General features: G+C 43.8%; 1 pseudogene; it reads left to right on the top strand.

The window, feature by feature from the left end:
* The first annotated feature begins 11,930 nt into the window (after positions 1–11,930).
* Positions 11,931–12,048, top strand: LOC126420049 (5S ribosomal RNA; annotated as a pseudogene).
* The last annotated feature ends 9,764 nt before the right edge of the window (positions 12,049–21,812 follow it).

Here is a 21,812-nt window from a genome sequence, read left to right on the forward strand (position 1 = left end):
TGTTCGAATACAGTATATGTTCCAAAACTCTACTGCAGATCGACGTTAGTGATATACGCCTGTAATTCAGCGGATTACTCCTACTTCCCTTTTTCGGTATAGGTGTGACTTGAGCAATTTTCCAGTCTTTAGGTTCGGATCTCTCTGTGAGCGACTGGTTGTATATAATTGCTAAATATGGAGCTATTTTGTCAGCATACTCTGAGAGGAACCTGACTGTTATACAATCTCGACCGGAGGCCTTGCCTTTATTAAGTGATTTCATTACTATATTTGCATAATGTTGGCATGTGATACTCAAAAGTTGAAAATCTGTTTTATATGAAGAAGGATCATCGTTAGGTTGGAGTGAGTGTCTATTAGACCCCTGTCAGTTGTTAAACAATTAATGTGACAGTGTAGTGCAAAGGGATTATTACACTTTTTTTGATATGGTAATTGTGTCAGCGTTCCCATTGTTTCCAACATTATCCAATAGGAAGAGAGTATCCTGAGGAGAGATGAAAATCCCATTTACATGTCTGGAGACATTGGTTCATACAAACCAACAGAGAGTGGCCTCTTTTTTTGTGGTTTTGGGGCGCACAACTACAATGGTCATTAACGCCCAGACTAAGTTAGAAATGCACCGCGAGGCACAAGGTGAAAACAGCAACTAAAAGGGACACTACTATAAAGACATAGAGAGGCAGAGGATTAAAAAACTGCATAATCAAATGCCCTTAGACAGGTTTGTCAAGCTGATAAAACGAAGAACGCGAGCAGCTGCTCCTGGGTCATCCGCTAAAATGGCATCCACAGTACATGGCAGGCCAAGATCAACGCGCAGTGTATTAGTAATTCGGACAGGACGTTAAAATGTGGCGTACCGTCAGCAATTGCCCACATGGGCAGAACGGCGCCGGCGCAGCCGTCAGCAGATGGCGATTGCTGAACCGGCAGTGTCCAATTCGTAACCGGGCAAAACGACCTCCTCCCGCCGAGAAGGGCGTGAAGAGGTCGTCCAAGCCGCGGGAAGAGGTTTCAAGGCCCGAAGCTTGTTGTCCGTAAGTGCAGCCCAATCAGCATGCCACAGCGATAAAATGCGCTGACAAATTACCCTGCTACAATCAGATGAAGGGACACAACAAGAAGCTGTCCGAGGCTGGAGGACCGCAGCCTTGGTCACGGCATCTGCAGCTTCGTTCCCAGAGATACCGACATGGCCAGGAACCCACATAAAGGTAACCGGAGAACCGTCGTCCACCAGCTGCTGAAGAGAGCGTTGGATCCGGTGTACGAAAGGGTGAACCAGACACGGATCACTGAGGCTCTGGATGGCGCTCAGGGAATCGGAGCAGATGACATAAGCAGAATGTCGGTGGCGTCAGATGTAAAGAACAGCCTGGTAGAGGGCAAATAGCTCAGCTGTGAAGACCGAACAATGGTCATGGAGCTGGTATTTGAAACTGTGTGCCCCAACAATAAAAGAACGCCCGACACCGTCATTGGTCTTAGAGCCATCTGTATAAATGGAGATCATGTTAATGAACTTCGAACGAAGTTTGACAAAACGGAAGCGGTATACTGAACCGGGGGTAACCTCCTTTGGGAGCGAGCTGAGGTCAAGGTGAACGCGAACCTGAGCCTGGAGCCAAGGTGACGTTTGGCTCTCACCCACTCGAAAGGTTGCAGGGAGTGAAAAATCAAGGTGCTGAAGGAGGCGACGAAAGCGAACTCCAGGGGGTTGCAGGGCAAAGACATACAACCCGTATTGACGGTCGAGAGAGTCGTCAAAAAAGGAACGATAAGACGGGTGGTCAGGCATCGACAATAGCCGACAGGCATACCGACAAAGCAGTAAATCGCGCCGGTAGGTTAGTGGTAATTCACTGTCTGCAGCATGAAGACTCTCGACGGGACTAGTATAGAACGCTCCGATCGCAAGACGTAAACCTCGATGTCGTATGGAGTTGAGGCGGCGTAAGATGGACGGCCGTGCAGAGGAGTATGCGAAGCTGCCATAATCCAGCTTGGATCGGACGATCGACCGATATAGGCGAAGTAGGACGGTTCGATCCGCTCCCCACGACATACCACTGAGAACACGGAGGACATTTAGAGAACGGGTACAACGGGCAGCCAAATATGACACATGTGGACACCAGCTAAGTTTCCTGTCAAATGTAAGACTTACAAATTTTGTTGTCTCCACGAATGGAAGAGCAACGGGACTGAGTCGTAAGGACGGTGGGAGAAACTCTTTGTAGCGCCAGAAGTTAATACAGATCGTCTTCTCGGCACAAAAACGGAAGCCATTGGCGACACTCCAGGAGTAAAGACGGTCAAGACAACGCTGAAGACATCGCTCCAGGAAACATGTACGCTGCGCGCTGCAATAGATGGAAAAATCGTCCACAAAAAGGGAGCCTGATACATCAGCTGGGAGGCAGTCCATTATTGGATTGATCGCTATGGCGAAGAGAGCGACGCTTAAAACTGAGCCCTGTGGCACCCCATTCTCCGAGCGAAAGGCGTCGGACAGGACAGAACCCACACGTACCCTGAACTGTCGATCCATTAAAAAGGCACGAATAAAAAGAGGGAGGCGACCGCGAAGGCCCCATGTTTGGTGCAGAAAATGCCCGCCCTCCAACAGGTGTCGTAAGCCTTCTCCTAATCAAAGAACACAGCTGCGGTCGGGCGCCTCCGCAAGAAGTTATTCATAATGAAGGTCGACAAGGTAACCAGAGACTTCATATGCAGCTAAGCATTTGGTTACTTTAAGAGAGTTTGAAAGTGAAGTGGTGTCCTGTGACAGATGGATATTTTAGCACTCAGTCATGAGCTAAAATGAGTTTAATATTCTAGGCCTGTGATACAGGAAGTAAAAGATATTAAGCTGATTAGAACCGATTTTTTTACCTGGTGAAAGAATACTTAGAGGAAATAAAGACTATGCCACACTGTTAAGGATTTTCACAAGTAATGATACTTTAGTGATGTGAAAACGCATGTATGCCCCATTTTTTCTGTCTTCGAAAATGTATAAAAGGGAAGAAATCTTCATTTTGTGTGTGAAATTCCAGTTGTAGGGTCAACAACATCGCTGTCTCGAATTGGAAAACGTGGAATTTTGAACTGGTGGGGGGGGGGGGGGGGAGTATGTCAGGGCGAAACTTGTTAGAACTATTGTGTACATTCATGCTGCTGCTGTTCTACTCACAGTGTGCTGCAGCAGGAGTGGTTATGAGGAGTTAAAGGCTGGAAGTAAAGAATTAGCTCAGATTGTGATGGGCAGTTAGGTACAAGGAATGCACCAACCTGTCTGCTCTTGCCTGTGACGGCGGGGCTAGTGAAATGATCAGCGTGCTGCATGAGTGGCGATAGAAGCAGACGTGTGATGATGAGTGTTACACCCTGTGTAAATTGATTGGTTGACTGCTTGGTGACAGTCTCTCTCTGACCTCTGATCATTTCGGTATGGCAGGTGTGTGGAAGCTGGGGGATGCGAGTGTATCTACCGGCATAGCCGATGCATGTGTGGGTCTCTCCTCATTGTCGCTTGCGAGATGGCGCTATACCCCGGTTGGTGGGACCACAGCTCCTTGCAATTGGCGGATGGCACGCTCTTCACAATCGCGAGTTTATGAGATCGACTGGATTTTTTTCACCTGATATGTTTTGTGGAAAAATTGTGATGGAGGAGAGTGTTTGTTCTCTCCAACATCGGTGAATACAAGATCTTGGATATATTTAGCGCTGCGATTTATTTGTGGCGGAAATTTCATTAGTTGATTTGCATTGTGTTTGCATGTGATACTCAAACGTTGAAAATACGTTTTATTGCTAAGAAGGATTATTGTAAGGTGGATGTGAATCTTTTAAGCAATCTATTTGACACATGTGAATTTTTAAACAATTAATTCGGTAGGGTAGTGCAAATAGGTTATTTCATTCTACTTTTGATCTTTCCCTTTGTCTCCAGTGATAGCAAATAGGGATACAATATTCTGAGGAGAGACAAAAAAACCTAATTCATCTATTGAGTAGAAGGAATTCTTTTAATTTGCTTTTAAATGATGGCTGGCTATCTGTCAGACTGATAATAGTATACTGCAAATGACCAAAGATTTTTGTGGCAGCATAATTCATCCCTTTCTGTGCCAAAGTGAGGTTTAATCCAGAATAGTGTATATCATCCTTTCTTCTAGTGTTGTAGCTGTGCACTTAACTATTATTTCTGAATGGGGATGGGTTATTAATGACAAATTTCATAAGTGAATATATGTATTGCAAAGGCACTATGAATATCCCAAGTTTCTTAAACAAATGTCTGGAAGGTGATCTTGGGTGGGCTCCAGCTATTATTCTGATTACACGCTCTTGTGCAATGCATACTTTCTCTCTTAATGACGAATTGCCCAAAATATAGTGCCATATAAAAGCAGTGAATGGAAATATAGGCATAGTAGGATAATTCACTGATATGTTTAGCACCAAAATTTGCAATAACCCTAATAGCATAACTAACTAATCGTTTCTGTATATCATCGATGTGTTTCTTCCAATTCAATTTCTCACCATTGCACACACACCCAGAAATTTCGAGTATTCTGCCTTAGCAACAGATTTCTTTTCATAGTCTGTATTTATCAATGGTGTTATGCCATTTACTGTGCAGAATTGAATAAACTGTGTTTTCCCAAAATTTAGTGTGAGTTCTTTTGCAGAGAACCACTTAATAATTTTCTGAAAGACATTATTTGCAATTTCCTCAGCTGATTCTTGCTTGTTGAGTGTGATTACTATATTTGTATCATTATCAAAAATAGAGTGGCAAGTCGTTAATATACAGGGTGTTACAAAAAGATACGGCCAAACTTTCGGGAAACATTCCTCACACACAAATAAAGAAAAGATGTTATGTGGACATGTGTCCGGAATCGCTTAATTTTCGTGTTGGAACTCATTTTAGTTTCGTCAGTATGTACTGTACTTCCTCGGTTCACCGCCAGTCTGCCCAATTGAAGGAAGATAATGTTGACTTCGGTGCTCGTGTTGACATGCGACTCATTGCTCTACAGTACTAGCATCAAGCACATCATTACGTAGCATCAACAGGTTAGTGTTCATCACGAACGTGGTTTTGCAGTCAGTGCAATGTTTACAAATGCGGAGTTGGCAGATGCTAATTTGATGTATGGATTAGCACGGCGCATATAACGTTTGTATCGAGACAGATTTCCAGAACGAAGGTGTCCCGACAGGAAGACTTTCGAAGCAATTGATCGGCGTCTTAGGGAGCACGGAACATTCCAGCCTATGACTCGCGACTGGGGAAGACCTAGAACGACGAGGACACATGCAATGGACGATTCAATTCTTCGTGCAGTTGACGATAACCCTAATGTCAGCGTCAGAGAAGTTGCTGTTGTACAAGGTAACGTTGACCACGTCACTGTATGGAGAGCGCTACGGGAGAACCAGTTGTTTCCGTACCATGTACAGCGTGTGCAGGCACTATCAGCAGCTGAATGGCCTCCAAGGGTACACTTCTGCGAATGGTTCATCCAACAATGTGTCAATTCTCATTTCAGTGCAAATGTTCTCTTTACGAATGAGGCTTCATTCCAACGTGATCAAGTTGTAAATTCCCACAATCAACATGTGTGGGCTGACGAGAATCCGCACGCAGTTGTGCAATCACGTCATCAACAGATTTTCTGTGAACATTTGGGCAGGCATTGTTGGTGATGTTTTGATTGGGCCCCATGTTCTTCCACCTACGCTCAATGGAGTACGTTATCATGATTTCGTACGGGATACTCTACCTGTGCTGCTAGAACATGTGCCTTTACAAGTACGACACAACATGTGGTTCATGCACGATGGAGCTCCTGCACATTTCAGTCGAAGTGTTCGTACGCTTCTCAACAACAGATTCGGTGACCGATGGATTGGTAGAGGCAGACCAGCTCCATGGCCTCCATGCTCTCCTGACCTCAACCCTTTTGACTTTAATTTATGGGGGCATTTGAAAGATCTTGTCTACGCAACCCTGGTACCAAATGTAGAGACTCTTCGTGCTCGTATTGTGGACGGTTGTGATACAATACGCCATTCTCCAGGGCTACATCAGCGCATTAGGGATTCCATGCGACGGAGGGTGGATGCATGTATCCTCGCTAACGGAGGACATTTTGAACATTTCCTGTAACAAAGTGTTTGAAGTCACGCTGGTACGTTCTGTTGCTGTGTGTTTCCATGCCATGATTAATATGATTTGAAGAGAAGTAATAAGATGAGCTCTAACATGGAAAGTAAGCGTTTCTGGACACATGTCCACATAACATATTTTCTTTCTTTGTGTGTGAGGAATGTTTCCTGAAAGTTTGGCCGTACCTTTTTGTAACACCCTGTATATTAAGAACAATAAGGGACCCAAGACTGAACCCTGTGGGACACTATTCTTGATACCTCCCCTCTTAGAGGACTCTGCTGATTTTTGCAGACTACCTGTACCATTAATTTCAACCTTCTGCATTCTTCCAGTTAAGTATGAATTAAACCATTTGTGCACTCTCCCACTCATACCACAATACTCAAGCTTATCTAGGAGAATTTCATGATTCACGCAGTCAAAAGCCTTTGAGAGATCACAAAATATCCCAATGAGTGATGTTCGGTTATTCAAAGCATTTAATATTTGAGCAGTGAAAGCATATATAGCATTTTCTGTTGAGAAGCCTGTCTGAAAACCAAACTGGCATTTTGTTGGTAATTCATTTTTACAAATATGTGATATTACTCTTGAATACATTACTTTTTCAAGAAATTTGGATAAAGCTGCGAGAAGTGAGATTGGGCAGTAGTTGTTAACATCAGACCTATGCCCCCCCCCCCCGTTTTTTGCCAATGCATTAACAATAGTGTGTATCAGTCTATCTGGGAAAATGCCCTGTTTCTATGAGCTATTATGTATGTGGCTGAGACTCCAACTTATTTGTTAGCAACAAGCTTTTACTTCTCTGTTAGAAATGCCAACAATTCCATGTGAGTGAATTTATTATTTTACTAATTTCAGTAGGAGAGGTGGGTTGAATTTCAATTTTTATCAAATTGCCTCTTCCATATACTGGCTTCCATTTTCTAATAAATAATTGGATCATATTTTCACTACAACCCTTAAAAATGATTATTAAAAATGTTTTCTACTTCTGATTTCCTGTTAGCAAACTTTTCATTGTGTATGATAGAAATACAGTTTTCTTGTGCTCTCAGTTGCCCTGTTTCCCTTTCCACAATATTCCAAGCTTTTTAATTTTATTATCATATGTGCTAATCTAAGGTATAATGCACATACTTTTCGACTTTTTAATAACTTTCCTTAACACAGTGCAGTAGTTTTTATAATGTTTCACTGTTTTGGGATCATCACTCCTTGTAACTATAAGATACATGTCCCTTTTCTGTTTACAAGATATTTTTATCCCTTTAATATGCCATGGCTTTTTAGATGGTTTCTTACAATTATATTTCACTGTTTTCTTAGGGAAACTGTTTTCAAATATACTCCAAAGGTCTCATGAAATACGTTAAATTTTAAATTAGCATAATGTTCCCTGTACACCTAATCCCAGTCTAAATGTTGCATGCTTTCCCTAAAAGTTTGAATTGTTAAATGGTTAATTGAATGCATTATTTTGGAGGACTGTTTTGCATTATTATATGGAGCTATGTCATATACTGTAGCTAGCTGTGCATCATGATCATAGAAACCATTCTTAACAGGAAAAGTTTTTATTTGATGAAATTTATCTTGGTCTACGAAAACATTATTTATTAATGTGCTGCTTTCCTATACCACCCGATTAGGAAAATCAATAACTGATGTCAAATTGAAAGAACCAAGTAATACTTAAAGGTCAATGTTTCTATGGGAATCTTTCAGAAAATCTAGATTGAAATCCCCACAAACAATAATTTGGTTTCCTCTGTCTGAGAGATAGCACAACAAAGAATCGAAGTTCTTAAAAAATAGTTGGAAATTTCACGATGGAGACCTATCCACGGCTACAATTATAAAAGTACCAGGAGGAGGAGATCAGTGTTTAACGTCCCATCGACAACGAGGTCATTAGAGAGTGAACACAATCTCGGATTAGGAAAGCATAGGGAAGGAAATCGGCGGTGCCATTTCAAAGGAACCATCCCCGTATTTGCCTGAAGCGACTTAGGGAAATCACGGAAAACCTAAATCAGGATGGCCATATACAGGTTTGAACTGTCATCCTTCCGAATGCAAGTCCAGTGTGCTGACCACTGCACCACCTCGCTTTGTGGTTCACCGAGACAAATGGGAAGTGGCCTCTTGAGAGAGACAGGAAGCGAGTCCGGAATTTCCCGATTGACAGAACGTCGCTATTTGAAGCTTTGTTTGGAGATTATGAGATAAAAGCAGTCGACGTCCAGTCTGTTGTCAGTGTTATTTATTAAAGTTATCTTATAGTCTGGCTATTGAGCGCTTTTGAAATTTGCGGTGGCGCCGTGACGATTGGCATACATGCAGGAGACCCCAGTCGGTGGCTACTTTACCACACTTCATTTCATTATGTCATGTGGTAAGCAGGGGGTGGGGGAGGGATGCAGACGTGATCTCTACCCAGGTGGGGGAACCCTTTTGGGAATTCTATAATGCTTTAAAAACCCAATCATTTCTTCAAATATCCCGTCTATCAATTTATTGTTTCCGATAGTGGTATTGCGAGCGCACACACCTCTCCAACCCCTTTGCACATTGTTTAATGACGTAACACCCAACTGAGCTGAAATTTAAAATTTTCAGCTACCCTTGATGTAATTTATTTCCTACCAATTGACCTAACTGTGACAGTATCCACCGATAGGAGGCAAGGGAAAGAGAATCCAGAATACACGAAATGTATTCGTAATTGCGAATACGGTCAACTATCAGCTGTGTAATGGAATGACGACAGTGAAATTTGTGACGGCCGGGGACTGGAACCCGGATTGCCCTCTTATCGCAAGCGGTCGCCTTACCATTAGGCAACCCGTGCAAGACTCACAGCCAGCCTCATACTTCCATATATCGGCAACCATATGTCTACAATCTTTACTCGTACATCCATTATGTTTATTCCCGCACAGGCGGGGTAATTTACTTGAAAGTCGCTTGTCCGGTGTCGGCAGATAACTACGACATTGCATCGTAATTCGGAACAACACAGACACTGCAATGTCGGATGACTAAAATGTCGACATTGGCTACATTAGATTTATTATTTTAGAGATATAATATCAAACTAATTATAAATTTAAATTTATTATGGCAGATCAGTGTTGTGTCGCATGATCATGCTGGGCATCACGTTGTAGATACTGTTCATGTGACACATCAGTTCTCACAGTGTGCCACTGAAGATGGGCGTCTGGCCTCATACCGGCCTAACATAAATTTAAAAGAAATTCTCTGCAGCCGATCTTTATATTTTACTCATAAAAAATGATGTTCGTTACCTTCTCATTATCTGTTGTTTCGAACACGTTAGATAGGAGAGATAGAGAAATCTTCAGCATGTATTGCTGTTTAATGGCAGAACTGGTTGCATAACTTTGGTTGGTACTGTAGAGAAGACGAGAATACAACAATAGGTACTCACACAAATTCATGTGCTAATTTTCGTTGTGTTAATTGTACTTATCCACGGAGAGGGAGATCTGTCCCGTCAGCATACTTTCAATCCTATTGTTTGTTTCTTAGGTGTTGGTGGGTGTAGTGAATGGGGTATTACAATGAAACTGTTTACGAGTGTTAGATCACTATACTTACTTATTTATGTGTATACCAGTGCTATCTTTATTTTCCTTACCATCGGTCCGTGCACCTGTCGTGCACGGTACAATATATCCCGAAAAACCGCGCACGGAAATGCGACTTTTCAGGGGGTCGTATCTTGGGTCCCATTGATCACAGAGATAATGATGCAAGTGTTTAGGACAGCCCTTGGCCTAGCTACCATATGTGTATCCATTGGAAGAATGACATACTGTAGCTAGCCCGCAGTACACGATCAAAACTTAAACGTTACACTCTTCCACCAGCCCAGGTAATTTGAGCAAATCAGTTGCTCCTTTTGCATTAGATGTTGTTCAGGGTAGACATTAGGCAACCTATAAAAACACCATTTGTTCAGTGGTGGTTTCTGAGAAAACCTCGAAAAACCGTGATTTTTGGGCACGAAAAGCACCAATTGTGGGGATAGTCACTTCTATAATTTACATTCGTGGCAAACTGTCGAAACTTTTACCGTATGTTTTTAACAAGCTGCGACATTGTCGCGAATAAAACAGTGACCCGTATATACAATAAGTTACCTTTAATTTACGTCTGACGTCACAACCTTTTTCTTAACAAATTGCCGGTTTCGGTCTATATTGACCATCATCAGATCTGTTTTATAAAAACAAAGTACTAATATACTTCAGCCATAGTGGCATCGTCAAACGTTAAATGCAAAATCAGCACCAGCATCGTCAAATATACCGGGTGATCAAAAAGTCAGTATAAATTTGAAAACTGAATAAATCACGGAATAATGTAGACAGAGAGGTACAAAATGACACACATGCTTGGAATGACATGGGGTTTTATTAGAACCAAAAAAATACGATCGTTCAAAAATGTCCGACAGATGGCTCTTCATCTGATCAGAATAGCAATAATTAGCATAACAAAGTAAGACAAAGCAAAGATGATATTCTTTTCAGGGAATGTTCAATATGTCCACCATCATTCCTCAACAATAGCTGTAGTCGAAGAATAATGTTGTGAACAGCACTGTAAAGCATGTCCGGAGTTATGCTGAGGCATTGGCGTCGGATATTGTCTTTCAGCATCCCTAGAGATGCACTTGCGACTTCAGGTAACCCCAAAGCCAATAATCGCACGGACTGAGGTCTGGGGACCTGGGAAGCCAAGCATGACGAAAGTGGCGGCTGAGCACACGATCATAACCAAACGACGCGCGTTCTTTCACGCGTCTAGCAATACTTTTTTTTTTTTTGGTTCTAATAAAACCCCATGTCATTCCAAGCATGTGTGTCAATTTTTACCTCTCTCTCTACATTATTCCGTGGTTTATTCAGTTTTCAAATTTATACTGACTTTTTGATCACCCGGTGTACAAATAACATCATGTGCACGAGTCATGTTGTCAGTAGTACTACTGTTTTGAACAGGAGTTCTAGTGACAAAATCACTCGTGCATTTAACATTTGACGATGCCACTAGGGCTGCATGACATTAGGACTTTGTTTTTATAAAACAGATCTGATGGTGATCATTATAGACCGAAACCGGTAATCTGTTAACAAAAAGTTTGTGGCCATAGACGTAAATTAAAGGAAACTTATTGCATGTTTTTAAGATAATATTCTCGGGTAACTCAAACTTTTTTTCTTTATCATTATCTATTGCCGTGATCCAGAGGTTCGAAGTTACCGTACTTATGAACGTAATATCCGATCTGAGACGTAAATGTAGTTCCTAACCGCCCCAATGAACACGTGGCAAGGGTCATGAGGTCTCCAAACTGCGATTTATTCAGCATTATTTATCAATATAACTTAATGACGCGCTGTGTGGTATAAGGGCTCTTCAGGCCTATACAAATATGCTCAAAATGCTACTGTAGTGATAAAATAAGGGTTAACAATAGATCTTAACGTGCCTGAAAAGTACTTAAAATGACTGCCAAAATTTATGTAAAAATGAAAAGACTGCGAATTCAGTAAAATATTTCTAATAACATTTTAACTCTTTTAGGATACAATACATAAGCCAGGAGTTTCGATAGATTGTAGTCGGTGAGCAAAGTTTCCAGAAAAAATGTAAAATAAACAATTTTGTATTGACCTTATATCATAAAGGCAACGGCCTTGCCGCAGTGAATACACCGGTTCCCGTCAGATCACCGAAGTTAAGCGCTGTCGGGAGTGGCCGGCACTTTGATGGGTGACCATCCAGGCCGCCACGTGTTGTTGCCACTTTTCGGGGTGCACTCAGCCTCGTGATGCCAATTGAGGAATTACTCGACCGAATAGTAACGACTCCGGTCATAGATAACCATCATAACGATCGGGAGAGCGGTGTGCTGACCACGCGCCCCTCCTATCCGCATCCTCAGCTGATGATGACACGGCGGTCGGATGGTTCCGATGGGCCACTTGTGCCCTGAAGACAGAGTGCTTATATCATAAACTGGCGTCCAACATTAAAGCAACAAAAGGAAAGTTTGCAAGATTGCGTTTGTTTTGTTACATAATAGTATACACAAGTGATAATAAAGTAGAAACAATGTAAAGAATACAGAACGAAATGAGCTGCAACATGCATAACGGTGCACAAAGATGATGATCTTTTTTTTTCAACTTAACGGGTTTGCACACATATTCTGACAACTGGTTAATGTGCCCAGAATATGATGTGGCCGTATCTGGCACCAATACAGGCCTGACGTCGATGGGACATGCCTGAATGATGTCATCAATCTCATGCTGAGACGGTAAACCCCATTCTTCCTGCAGAGCTGCTCACAAGTCTTGGAAAGTGGTTGGTAGATGTTGACGTTATGCAGCCTGCCTCCTCAGTGCATCCCAGACACGCTCTATGGGATTCAAATTGGGAGAGCGAGCAGGCCACACCATGCGTGCAGTATCTTCCGATTCCATGGAAACATCAACCACACGTGCTCTACGAGGTCGAGCTTACTCGTCCATCAATAAGAAGTCTGGGCCCACAGCACATCGCAACAACCGTGCATGAGATCCCAAGATGTCCTCACGGCACCTGACAGCATTCCATGATGTGTTCAGGTGATCAGCATAATCCTTGTCCACACCAATAGGGATCCTCCTCGATATCGGCGTCTGTCTACAATGTTTGGGTCCTGGAGCCGTGTTCACATACCCTCCAGATGTGAATCCGTCGAGAATCGCTCTCCAGACCTAATCGGGACTCATCTGCGAAAAGAACATTGCCCCATCGTTCAGTCGTCCAGGTGGCATGTTGACACGCCAGAGGTAAACAGACAGCAGGCCACTCTGCTGAAGCCTTCTGTGCACCGTTTACATCGATAAAACACGTGCAGGGGATGCTCTGAGGTCAGATGGCAGTTGCAGTGTAGTAGTAAGCCAAATAACGGTCCACTCTTTCTGAAGTCACACGCGGTCGGTCCTGTTCTGGTCTCCAAGATACAGTTCCGGTCTCTATAAACTGTCACCTCATACGAGAAAAAACAGAACGATTCACATTAAGCCATAGGGCCACATGAGTTTGTCACTCTCCTGTTTCCATTTTTCCTATGGCCCTTCACAGCAGAGGTAGCGCAGGCATCTTCTCTGTGCCATATTGCACAGTCTGTGACCGTGTACACAGCGATTGTGGATGTGGGACTACCATGCAAACACTCCCTGCTTGCTGGCGTTGTTGTCCGTTGATCGGAATGCTATATTCCGTGCAGAACACGACCGTAACGCCATCTGTTGACAATTTGTATGATTATATCGTAAATTAGGCACATACGGGGAAATAGCAATTTTGCTGCTTTAATCTTGGACATCAGTGTATGTACTTATATGTTTATATGTGGCAAAGTATATACATGTCTGTAGGTTCACAAATAACCTGTCAAAACTTTACTGACCTATGGAATCAGTTTTATACAAGCAACACTATCTATGGCAGCAGGAAAAATAAGAGAACCAAAAAATAAGAGAACCAGTGGAAAAATGGTCCTGTCAGAGCACAGAATAGGCAAATAGGTTCCTCTTTAAAAGACCCACAGAAAAGTGGTGAGCCACCCTAAAATGTTTGACATGTGAACATACCAGCATTCGGTCTTCTTTAACACGGAACATTCTAAATGCTTTTACGCAGTCTTTCGTTGTAGTCACGCCTTCATACTCAGCAGCTTCCTCTCACTGTCACTGTCCGTATGTGTCTCTCTCCCACTGCTTACTTTTCCTCCCATTTATTTCCAATATTTCCAACTGCCAGTGCCTCCTCTACCACTTACACTTTGTCTTCCTTTCCCACTGACACTGTCTCCACCATACCTCAGCGCTCAAAAATTCTAGGGGGGGGGGGAGGGGGGATGGGAGGGAATCCCCTATATCCACGTGTTTAAGCTTTTGGTCCAAAATGCTTCCACCCCTACACCTGTGTGTTAAAGTTCGTTGGCCTAGGAAAATTCAAACCCCCCAAGCCTATGTACAGTCTCCTCTCATCTGTATTTTTCATTTCCACTATCTCTTCTCTCATTTGCTCCCATTGCTCGTGTCTCCAGCCATTTCTCTTTCTCTTTTACTGCCACTTTCTCACTGGTCAACAATACCTCTTCCCTCTTTGTCCCCCACTATCATTTTCAGTCATCTCTCTTTCTCTTTCTTTTGGGTTGAAAGAATATAGTAGAGAGTGACGGTGGAAGAGAGAGGAGAAAGTACCTATGGGAGAAAAAGAGAGAGGAGACAATGGAAATGAGAAATACAGTTGAGTGGAGACGATACTTGGGCTTGAGAGGTCTGGACCCGCCCAGATCGGCGAACTTTGAGACGTAGGTGTAGGAGGGGGCGCATTTTTAAATATATGTGTAGAAGGAAAAAAGTTGGACAACCTGGAAGTTTTGAACGCCGAGGTAGGGTGGAGACAGTGGCAGTGGGAAAGAAAGACCAAAGGAGTCAATGTAAGTGATAGAGGAGACAGCGGCAATGGGAAATACTGGAAATCAAAGGGAGGAAAGAAAGCAGTGGGGGAGAGGCATATATAGACAGTAGCAGAGGGGTAGACTGGAAATCAAAGGGAGAAAAAGGAAGCAATGAGAGAGAGATATGTAGACAGTGGCGGTGAGAGGGAGATGGTGAGTATGAAGGCTTAACTGCAACGAAAGACTGCGTAACATGATTTACAACGTTGTGTTTTAAAAGAGTGCGAATATGATTGGATGCCAAAATTTTTGGTGAGGAAAGAGAAATGAGGATTGACACAGTTAGTTTCCCGCTTTCAGAATGAGATTTTCACTCTTCAGCGGACCAAGACTCGAACTTGGGATCTTTGCCTTTCACAGGCAAGTGCTCTACCATCTTTTTTTATTATCAGATTGACTTAGTATTTTCGTGAAAATCAGACAACCATAGTCAAATCATCATTTAATATCAGCTACAAAAAGAAAATCATCAAATTAGTTCAAGCACAAACAATTATTAAATTCTGAATGGGAAGACTAAACCATTATCCCACCCTTCTTGTCAATTTTTTTAATATATATGTGGAAGAGAAAAAGTGACAAGACAAAGCTACAAGGGAGGGGACTCAACCTCAGGGAAGAAACAGGGATCACAGGGGTGCTTAACCAACACCTTGACTGTTAAACACAAGAAAAAGCATATTCGCAAAAAGCGTTCGGTATCGTGGCAACCGCTGCCATTTTCAATGCGCAGTTGTCAGATAATGGTGAAAAACGCGGTGATCTGGGTCATTCCCGCCTTCAACGACATAGTGAACATAGTAACCCAAGAGCCAGACAATCGTGTTCGTTTTCCTTTGAGGAAAAAAGGATATGTCTTGGAGAATGTCGTCTGGGAAAGCGGTTTCAGGCCCTCGAGTATGGAAAGCTAACTGACGGCGGACCCAGAGCCAATGATCCCGTCCACAAGCAACAAGCCTGTGAAGTAAGGTGTCAGTTTGATGACATTCCTCACACTGATTAGTCGGACGAAGACCAATACGAAAAAGACGATCACTAGTAGGTATCAGACGGTGAATGATCTTATACCACGTTGAAGCAATCTCCATCGGCCATGTAGGAAGACTAAGATGAGACCAGACCGTTTTCCAAGACGTTGACGGGAAAGCAAGTTCAACGGAAAAAATGGGACGGGGTGATAGCATGTTGGTATTAATGTGTGTTATAGAAAGTATATCAGCACCTAGGATACCGATAATTAGAAAGTATTCACGAATGTGCCGCAATTTACGATTAATCCGTCCAAAATCAACAGGAGGGGGTCAGACAGACCGGCCGGAGGCGGAAACGTAAACGAGAGGTAACTGAATGCGGAGCCCGCGTACAGATTAAAACATTGCGACAGGCAATGTCTTCATTTTGACATCGGAAAGACCCAATCCTCCAAACTTTCGAGGCCTGGCCACTACTTTATACCGGACACGAAAGATATGGTGGTGCCACAGGAATTGACCAGACAGCTGTTTCAGTCTGCGGGCTATTATCACGGGAAGCGGGAAGACCTGCGCAACGTGACATACTTTACTGAAGACATAGGTTCCTAAAGCCCGTACCTTGTGAAGGAGGCTTAGGGAACGGCGTTCATGTTAAAGGATCGCCATGTGAACACAAATCTTAACCTCACGCCAATTTAGTGTAGTCATTTTGATCGGATTGCGATCCACTAAGATCCCTAAGGTCTTATGGCGATTGACGACCGCCGCCCAATGAATCACGACATGATCGAAGCCTCTCATCGGTAGGAACGTGCATTTACGGTCATTGATGCGAGCACCAGCAAGACGACAAAATGGATCGAAGGTATCCTTAAGCCTCTGTATGTCCTCGACATGTCATACTAAAACCATGACGTCATCGGCGCATGCACGGACCGAAAAAAGTTCCCCCAATATAGTCCAGCCACGTAATTGCATGGCGAGGTGGCGAAATAAGGGCTCCAAGAACAAGACAAAAAGGGACATGGATAAGGGGTTTCCCTGGGGTAAACCCTGTCTGATCGATATCCGGGGGTAGTGTGAGCGTTCACAATCACCGCACTGATACAGACTCATATTCACCTACTCTACGGTGATTAATCGTCCTTAGAACAAGAGGCATAGTAGAGACAAAATAGGAAGCTACCATATCTCTGTTAAACAGTTCAGCAATATGATAGGTACGATAAGCAATAATGTCTCTATCGTAAGAAGCCTCAAGTCCTTCAACTGTAGACACTGTCTCCTGGGTAACGTACAATTGCTACAGTCACCCATCCATTGCCAGCTCTATTCTGATCATTATTTTGTAGAGTGAAATTAAACACTCCTCCACAAAAAACAGAAGGGCCATGCAGAAACACCTGCCCATTAACGCTATTAACTTTCGTATCAATATTGTCGATAGCTTTATAAACTGTCTGGCGTGAGCGCCTCCTCCTCATGTTGTAGCGCGACGCGTTAAGACCTGTCGAGCGTCATTATTAAAGCTGACAGCGGTGAGCACTCTCTTTAAAAAATCATGGCTGACACGATCAAACGCTTCTTGGAAATCAAGAAAAAGCAAAGCCCCTCGGATATTAGCTGCAGCCGCCACCGAAATTACATCGCGACATTTGAGAACAGAAGTCAGTATCGTGCGCTCAGGCACACTGCTTTGGTAGCCGGCAATAATGGTATCGAGCAGCTTAGAGAGACGGATATTAATTGCTCGAGCGACAATTTTATAATCGAAGTTAAGGAGAGTAATAGGGCGGAGGGCATCAATCGCAGGTCGACCTGTAGATTTCGGGAGGAGGGTCAGTTTGCCTTCTTGAAAAGAAGCAGGAAGGGAGACTCCCGCATCACTTCATTTACCATTGACGCTGTCACCAATGAGTGGCCAAAATTGAACACAAAACTCCTGAGGAATACCATCTAATCCAGGCGACTTGCGGGACTGAGATCCTGTAACAACATCCTATATATCAGCCTTGTGAAAGGGACGCAGAAAGGCGTCATTTAACTGAGGAGTGACGACGCGAAGCAGCAAGGATGTTAAGTCGTCGAGAGAGTTTTCAGCCGGGACAATGGTATCTTACAGATCAGTAAAATGCTTGTAAATAAAGTCGGAAATGTCGCGGTGAGAGATGAACATGTGGCCGTCAGCGGTTGTGAGGGGAGGCAAGGCGCACACGTTTCCGGCGCGCCCGTAAAAGGGCTAGATGGTATAGTGACGTCATGTCGTCTTGTAAAAGGGAGCGTAGTTGAGACCTCGTCCGCAGTCTCTCCATTTGAATGCGTTTAAGGCGCAGCAATTTGGATTTGATCCGCTGTAGATCAGTAATGTAGGGGAGCAGTACAGTTGATGTAAGACTGAGTAGAAAAATTCTTGCGTTCGTCGATCGTCTACCACCTTCGCAGCTCCAAAACGCATGAGAGCCTGACGTATTTGTGGTTTAACATAAAGTGTCCACCATGTCACAATAGACGAGTACTGGTCCATAGTACGAGAACAACGACCCCATACGTTCACCAGGACGATACCAAGAGAGGTATCTTGCAAATAGGCTTTATTGAGCATGCAGGGAGGACGAAACTATTTTACCGGTTGCCGCTCGTAATTAAAAGTGACGGCTACGGCGCAATGATCAGTAAAAGAGGCTGCTATCACATCAACATCCAGAAGTGGCACACACAAGGAATCGGGAAGGTAAAAGCGATCGAGTCGACTGATAGACGTAGGAGTAAAGTATGTATGTTGCACAAGGATAGCGAGAAACCCACACGTCACGCAGGCTCAAGGAGCGCACTAGGTCTTAGAGTTCTTTACTGAAATTAAAATTGGGAGACCGATCCACAGGCCGTAGAACACAACTGATGTCCCCACCTAAGATAATCTTTGTCGGGAATTTACTAAGCAGGTAGATGATTTCTTCTTTATAGAAACTCGAACGTGCGGTAGTACGACTTGTGCCAGAAGAGGCATAAAGAAGGAGTAAATTGAGATCACAAAACGGGCACCCGATCCCCCATCCACTGTCGAGTACTTAGAAATCCATCAACGCAGTGCCGTCCATATAAAACAGGGCAGTGCCCGTGGAAAGTTCTGAAGCTACATTAAAAAGGGTTAACCCAGGAATAGAAAAGTGGTCGAATAAGACTTCCTGTAAAAAAACATCTGCCCCAGATTGATATATAAACTGTCGCAAAGCGGCAAGTACATATTCTGTTAATATTCAGAGTAAGAAATGTGTATACTTGCATGGAACTTCAACCGAGAAGGAAGAACAAAGAACGGTAGAGATCCGTCAGTTGACGGAGCAACATATAAGTAACCATATCAGAATCAATCGCCGAACCAGATAGACAAGAACTACGAAACACAACCCTCATCTTCGCACTGTTTTTTCTTCGGCCGTGAAGCGGCTCTCCGTAGCTGTTTACGGATTCTACTGCGGCTCCGCGGCGCCTACGCTGCCGCGTTCGGACGCGTGGGACCATCATTTAGGTATTCCGTTTCAGATTGCAAGGGAGAGGCCTTTACATCCCACTCGTCCGCAGACATGAGCTCACGGCGGGACGGTTAGTGAATAAAAACGGAATCCACTGGCTCTTGAGAATCAATCAGTTGTTTCACGGGGGAAGGCTGTGACCAAGAGGGGGCGACAGAGGTCGCAGAAGGAGGATGGGAAACAGAGTCGAAAGGAGAAGTGTCCGAGAGAACCGGAGAAGACACGTGGGAACCGAAAGCAGGTTCCTTCACGGGCGTCTCCGAAGGGGCTGCCTCGACAACAGGAACAACGCCAGATAAGGTGTCTGGGATCTTCTGCACAAGCGTGAAAGCACCTGTTCTCATCCACGGTTTCAGACTGAGAAAGGGGGTCCTTTACTGCAAACCATCTGCCGCATTATCCTGTGTTCGGCGACGCTTGTTGTGAGAAATCATGGCGGGCACATCGGAATTAACGGCGTCAACATCCTGACGCAAGGACAGCGGGAGAAAATCACGGGCGTTGTCGGTCAACGGATCACTGCGTCCCTCAGTAACAGGGAGCGGAAATACGGAAGCGTCCGATCCCGCCCGTCTGCTTTGACCCATGACGGCACAAATATGGCGGAAACGACCATAAACCACGATTCCAATATGGCGCATATAAAGTCGGCACGTACACATTATGAGGACGAAAATACATCGAAAAACTAACACACACACTTTCCACAAAAAGCCTAATGACACTAACGGGACAGCGCGGGAAATGGGGTGTTTTTGGGTGGGGACAAACTAAATATAAACAAATTTAGACACCCACTTCCATACAAAACCACACAAAACGACGAAAAAATCCAACATCACAAAACTCCCCAAATACCACTAAACACATTATCATCTGGAATCGGACACTTCCCTTGACCTATATAGCTCAACAGCAGCTCCCGATCCCATAAATTAGGATCAAACACTTCCCTTGGCCTATATAGCTGAAAAGCATCTCCCGATACCAATATCAACTTACACAGCCACACATTGGGATCGAACACTTCTCATGACCTGCGCACTGTTAATTTTATCAGTCATATCCATTCCTGAACAAAAACAACAACCGATTAATTTTACTACAATTACCACACGATATGCAGCGAACAACACTAAATTAACCATCACACAAAATCGTTAACTCACTGAAACGAATTCCACTACAAACACAGCCGACACTCGAACAATTCTGGATAATGAGCAAAAGCAAACTGAGTCCATTACAACACACAAACGAAAACCCTGAACATACCACCAGAGAGCACAACAACCCACAACACGACGACATCTACAAACACGCCACACTCACAAACCAAACTCCGCGCCGTCATGACGTCACACACAACACCCTTACGTCACGGGTCAAAGCCGACGCCTGGGATCGGACGCCTCTGTCGACCCTTTAATACCACCACGTGCCACGGACAATTAGTATTGAAATGAGCGGTTTGATTACAATAATAACATGTGCCTTCTTTGCCACTGTACGTAATATGGGTCGACAGAAGCGTATGATCCAACGCGTCGGCTTTGACCCGTGACGTAAGGGTGTTGTGTGTGACGTGATGACGGCGCGGAGTTTGGTTTGAGTGTGGCTGTCTCCAGTTCCGTTTTATCTTATTTTATTTACTTTTCTGATCTGTTCGTTCTATCTCGTAAGATTTTTTTAAATTTAAAAATACTTATTATTTATTTTAATTATCTGTTTCCTCGAGTTTCTGTTTTAGTTTATTATATTTATCTTTGATCTGTTCGTTCCATCCCGTGAGATTTTTTTTTTTTTTAAAGACAAAAAACACTAATCAGCTACTGAAGCATCTTTATCTTCTATGGGTTGCAGGGGTTACGACCCCTGGGGAGGTAAAATGAAATGTCGTGTGGCTAGGGCCTCCCGGCGGGTAGACCGTTCGCCTGGTGCAGGTCTTTCGAGTTGACGCCACTTCGGCGACCCGCGCGTCGATGTGGATGAAATGATGATGATTAGGACAACACAACACCCAGTCCCTGAACGGAGAAAAACTCCGACCCAGCCGGGAATCGAACCCGGGACCTTAGGATTGACATTCCGTCACGCTGACCACTCAGCTACCGGGGCCGGACCCCTGGGGAGGTGGGTAGGTATTCATGCATGGCTGTCTTCACTTACACGTTGTAGGTACGCAAGGCGTTTAAATTTGTTTATATTTAGTTTGCCCCCACCCAAAACACCCCATTTCCCACGCTTGTCCCGTTAGTGTCATTAGGCTTCTTGTGGAAAGTGTGTGTGTTTGTTTTTGTTTCCGCCATATTTGTGACGTCATGGGTCAAAGCAGACGGGTGGGATCGGACGCTTCCTTATTTCCCGTAATATGGACCCTATAACCAAATACCTATAGATAAGAAGGAATATGTTTTGACCACCATTTCCACCGACCGAATACCACTATAGAACTGAAAGCGGTGCTGAGCAGAACAGCATTCCTTTCGAATATTACGTATTTCCCCATAAGGAAGCAAAACGGGCCTCAGAAAATTGTC

This window comes from Schistocerca serialis, chromosome 9 (assembly GCF_023864345.2).
Source record: "Schistocerca serialis cubense isolate TAMUIC-IGC-003099 chromosome 9, iqSchSeri2.2, whole genome shotgun sequence".
Lineage (NCBI taxonomy): Eukaryota > Metazoa > Arthropoda > Insecta > Orthoptera > Acrididae > Schistocerca > Schistocerca serialis.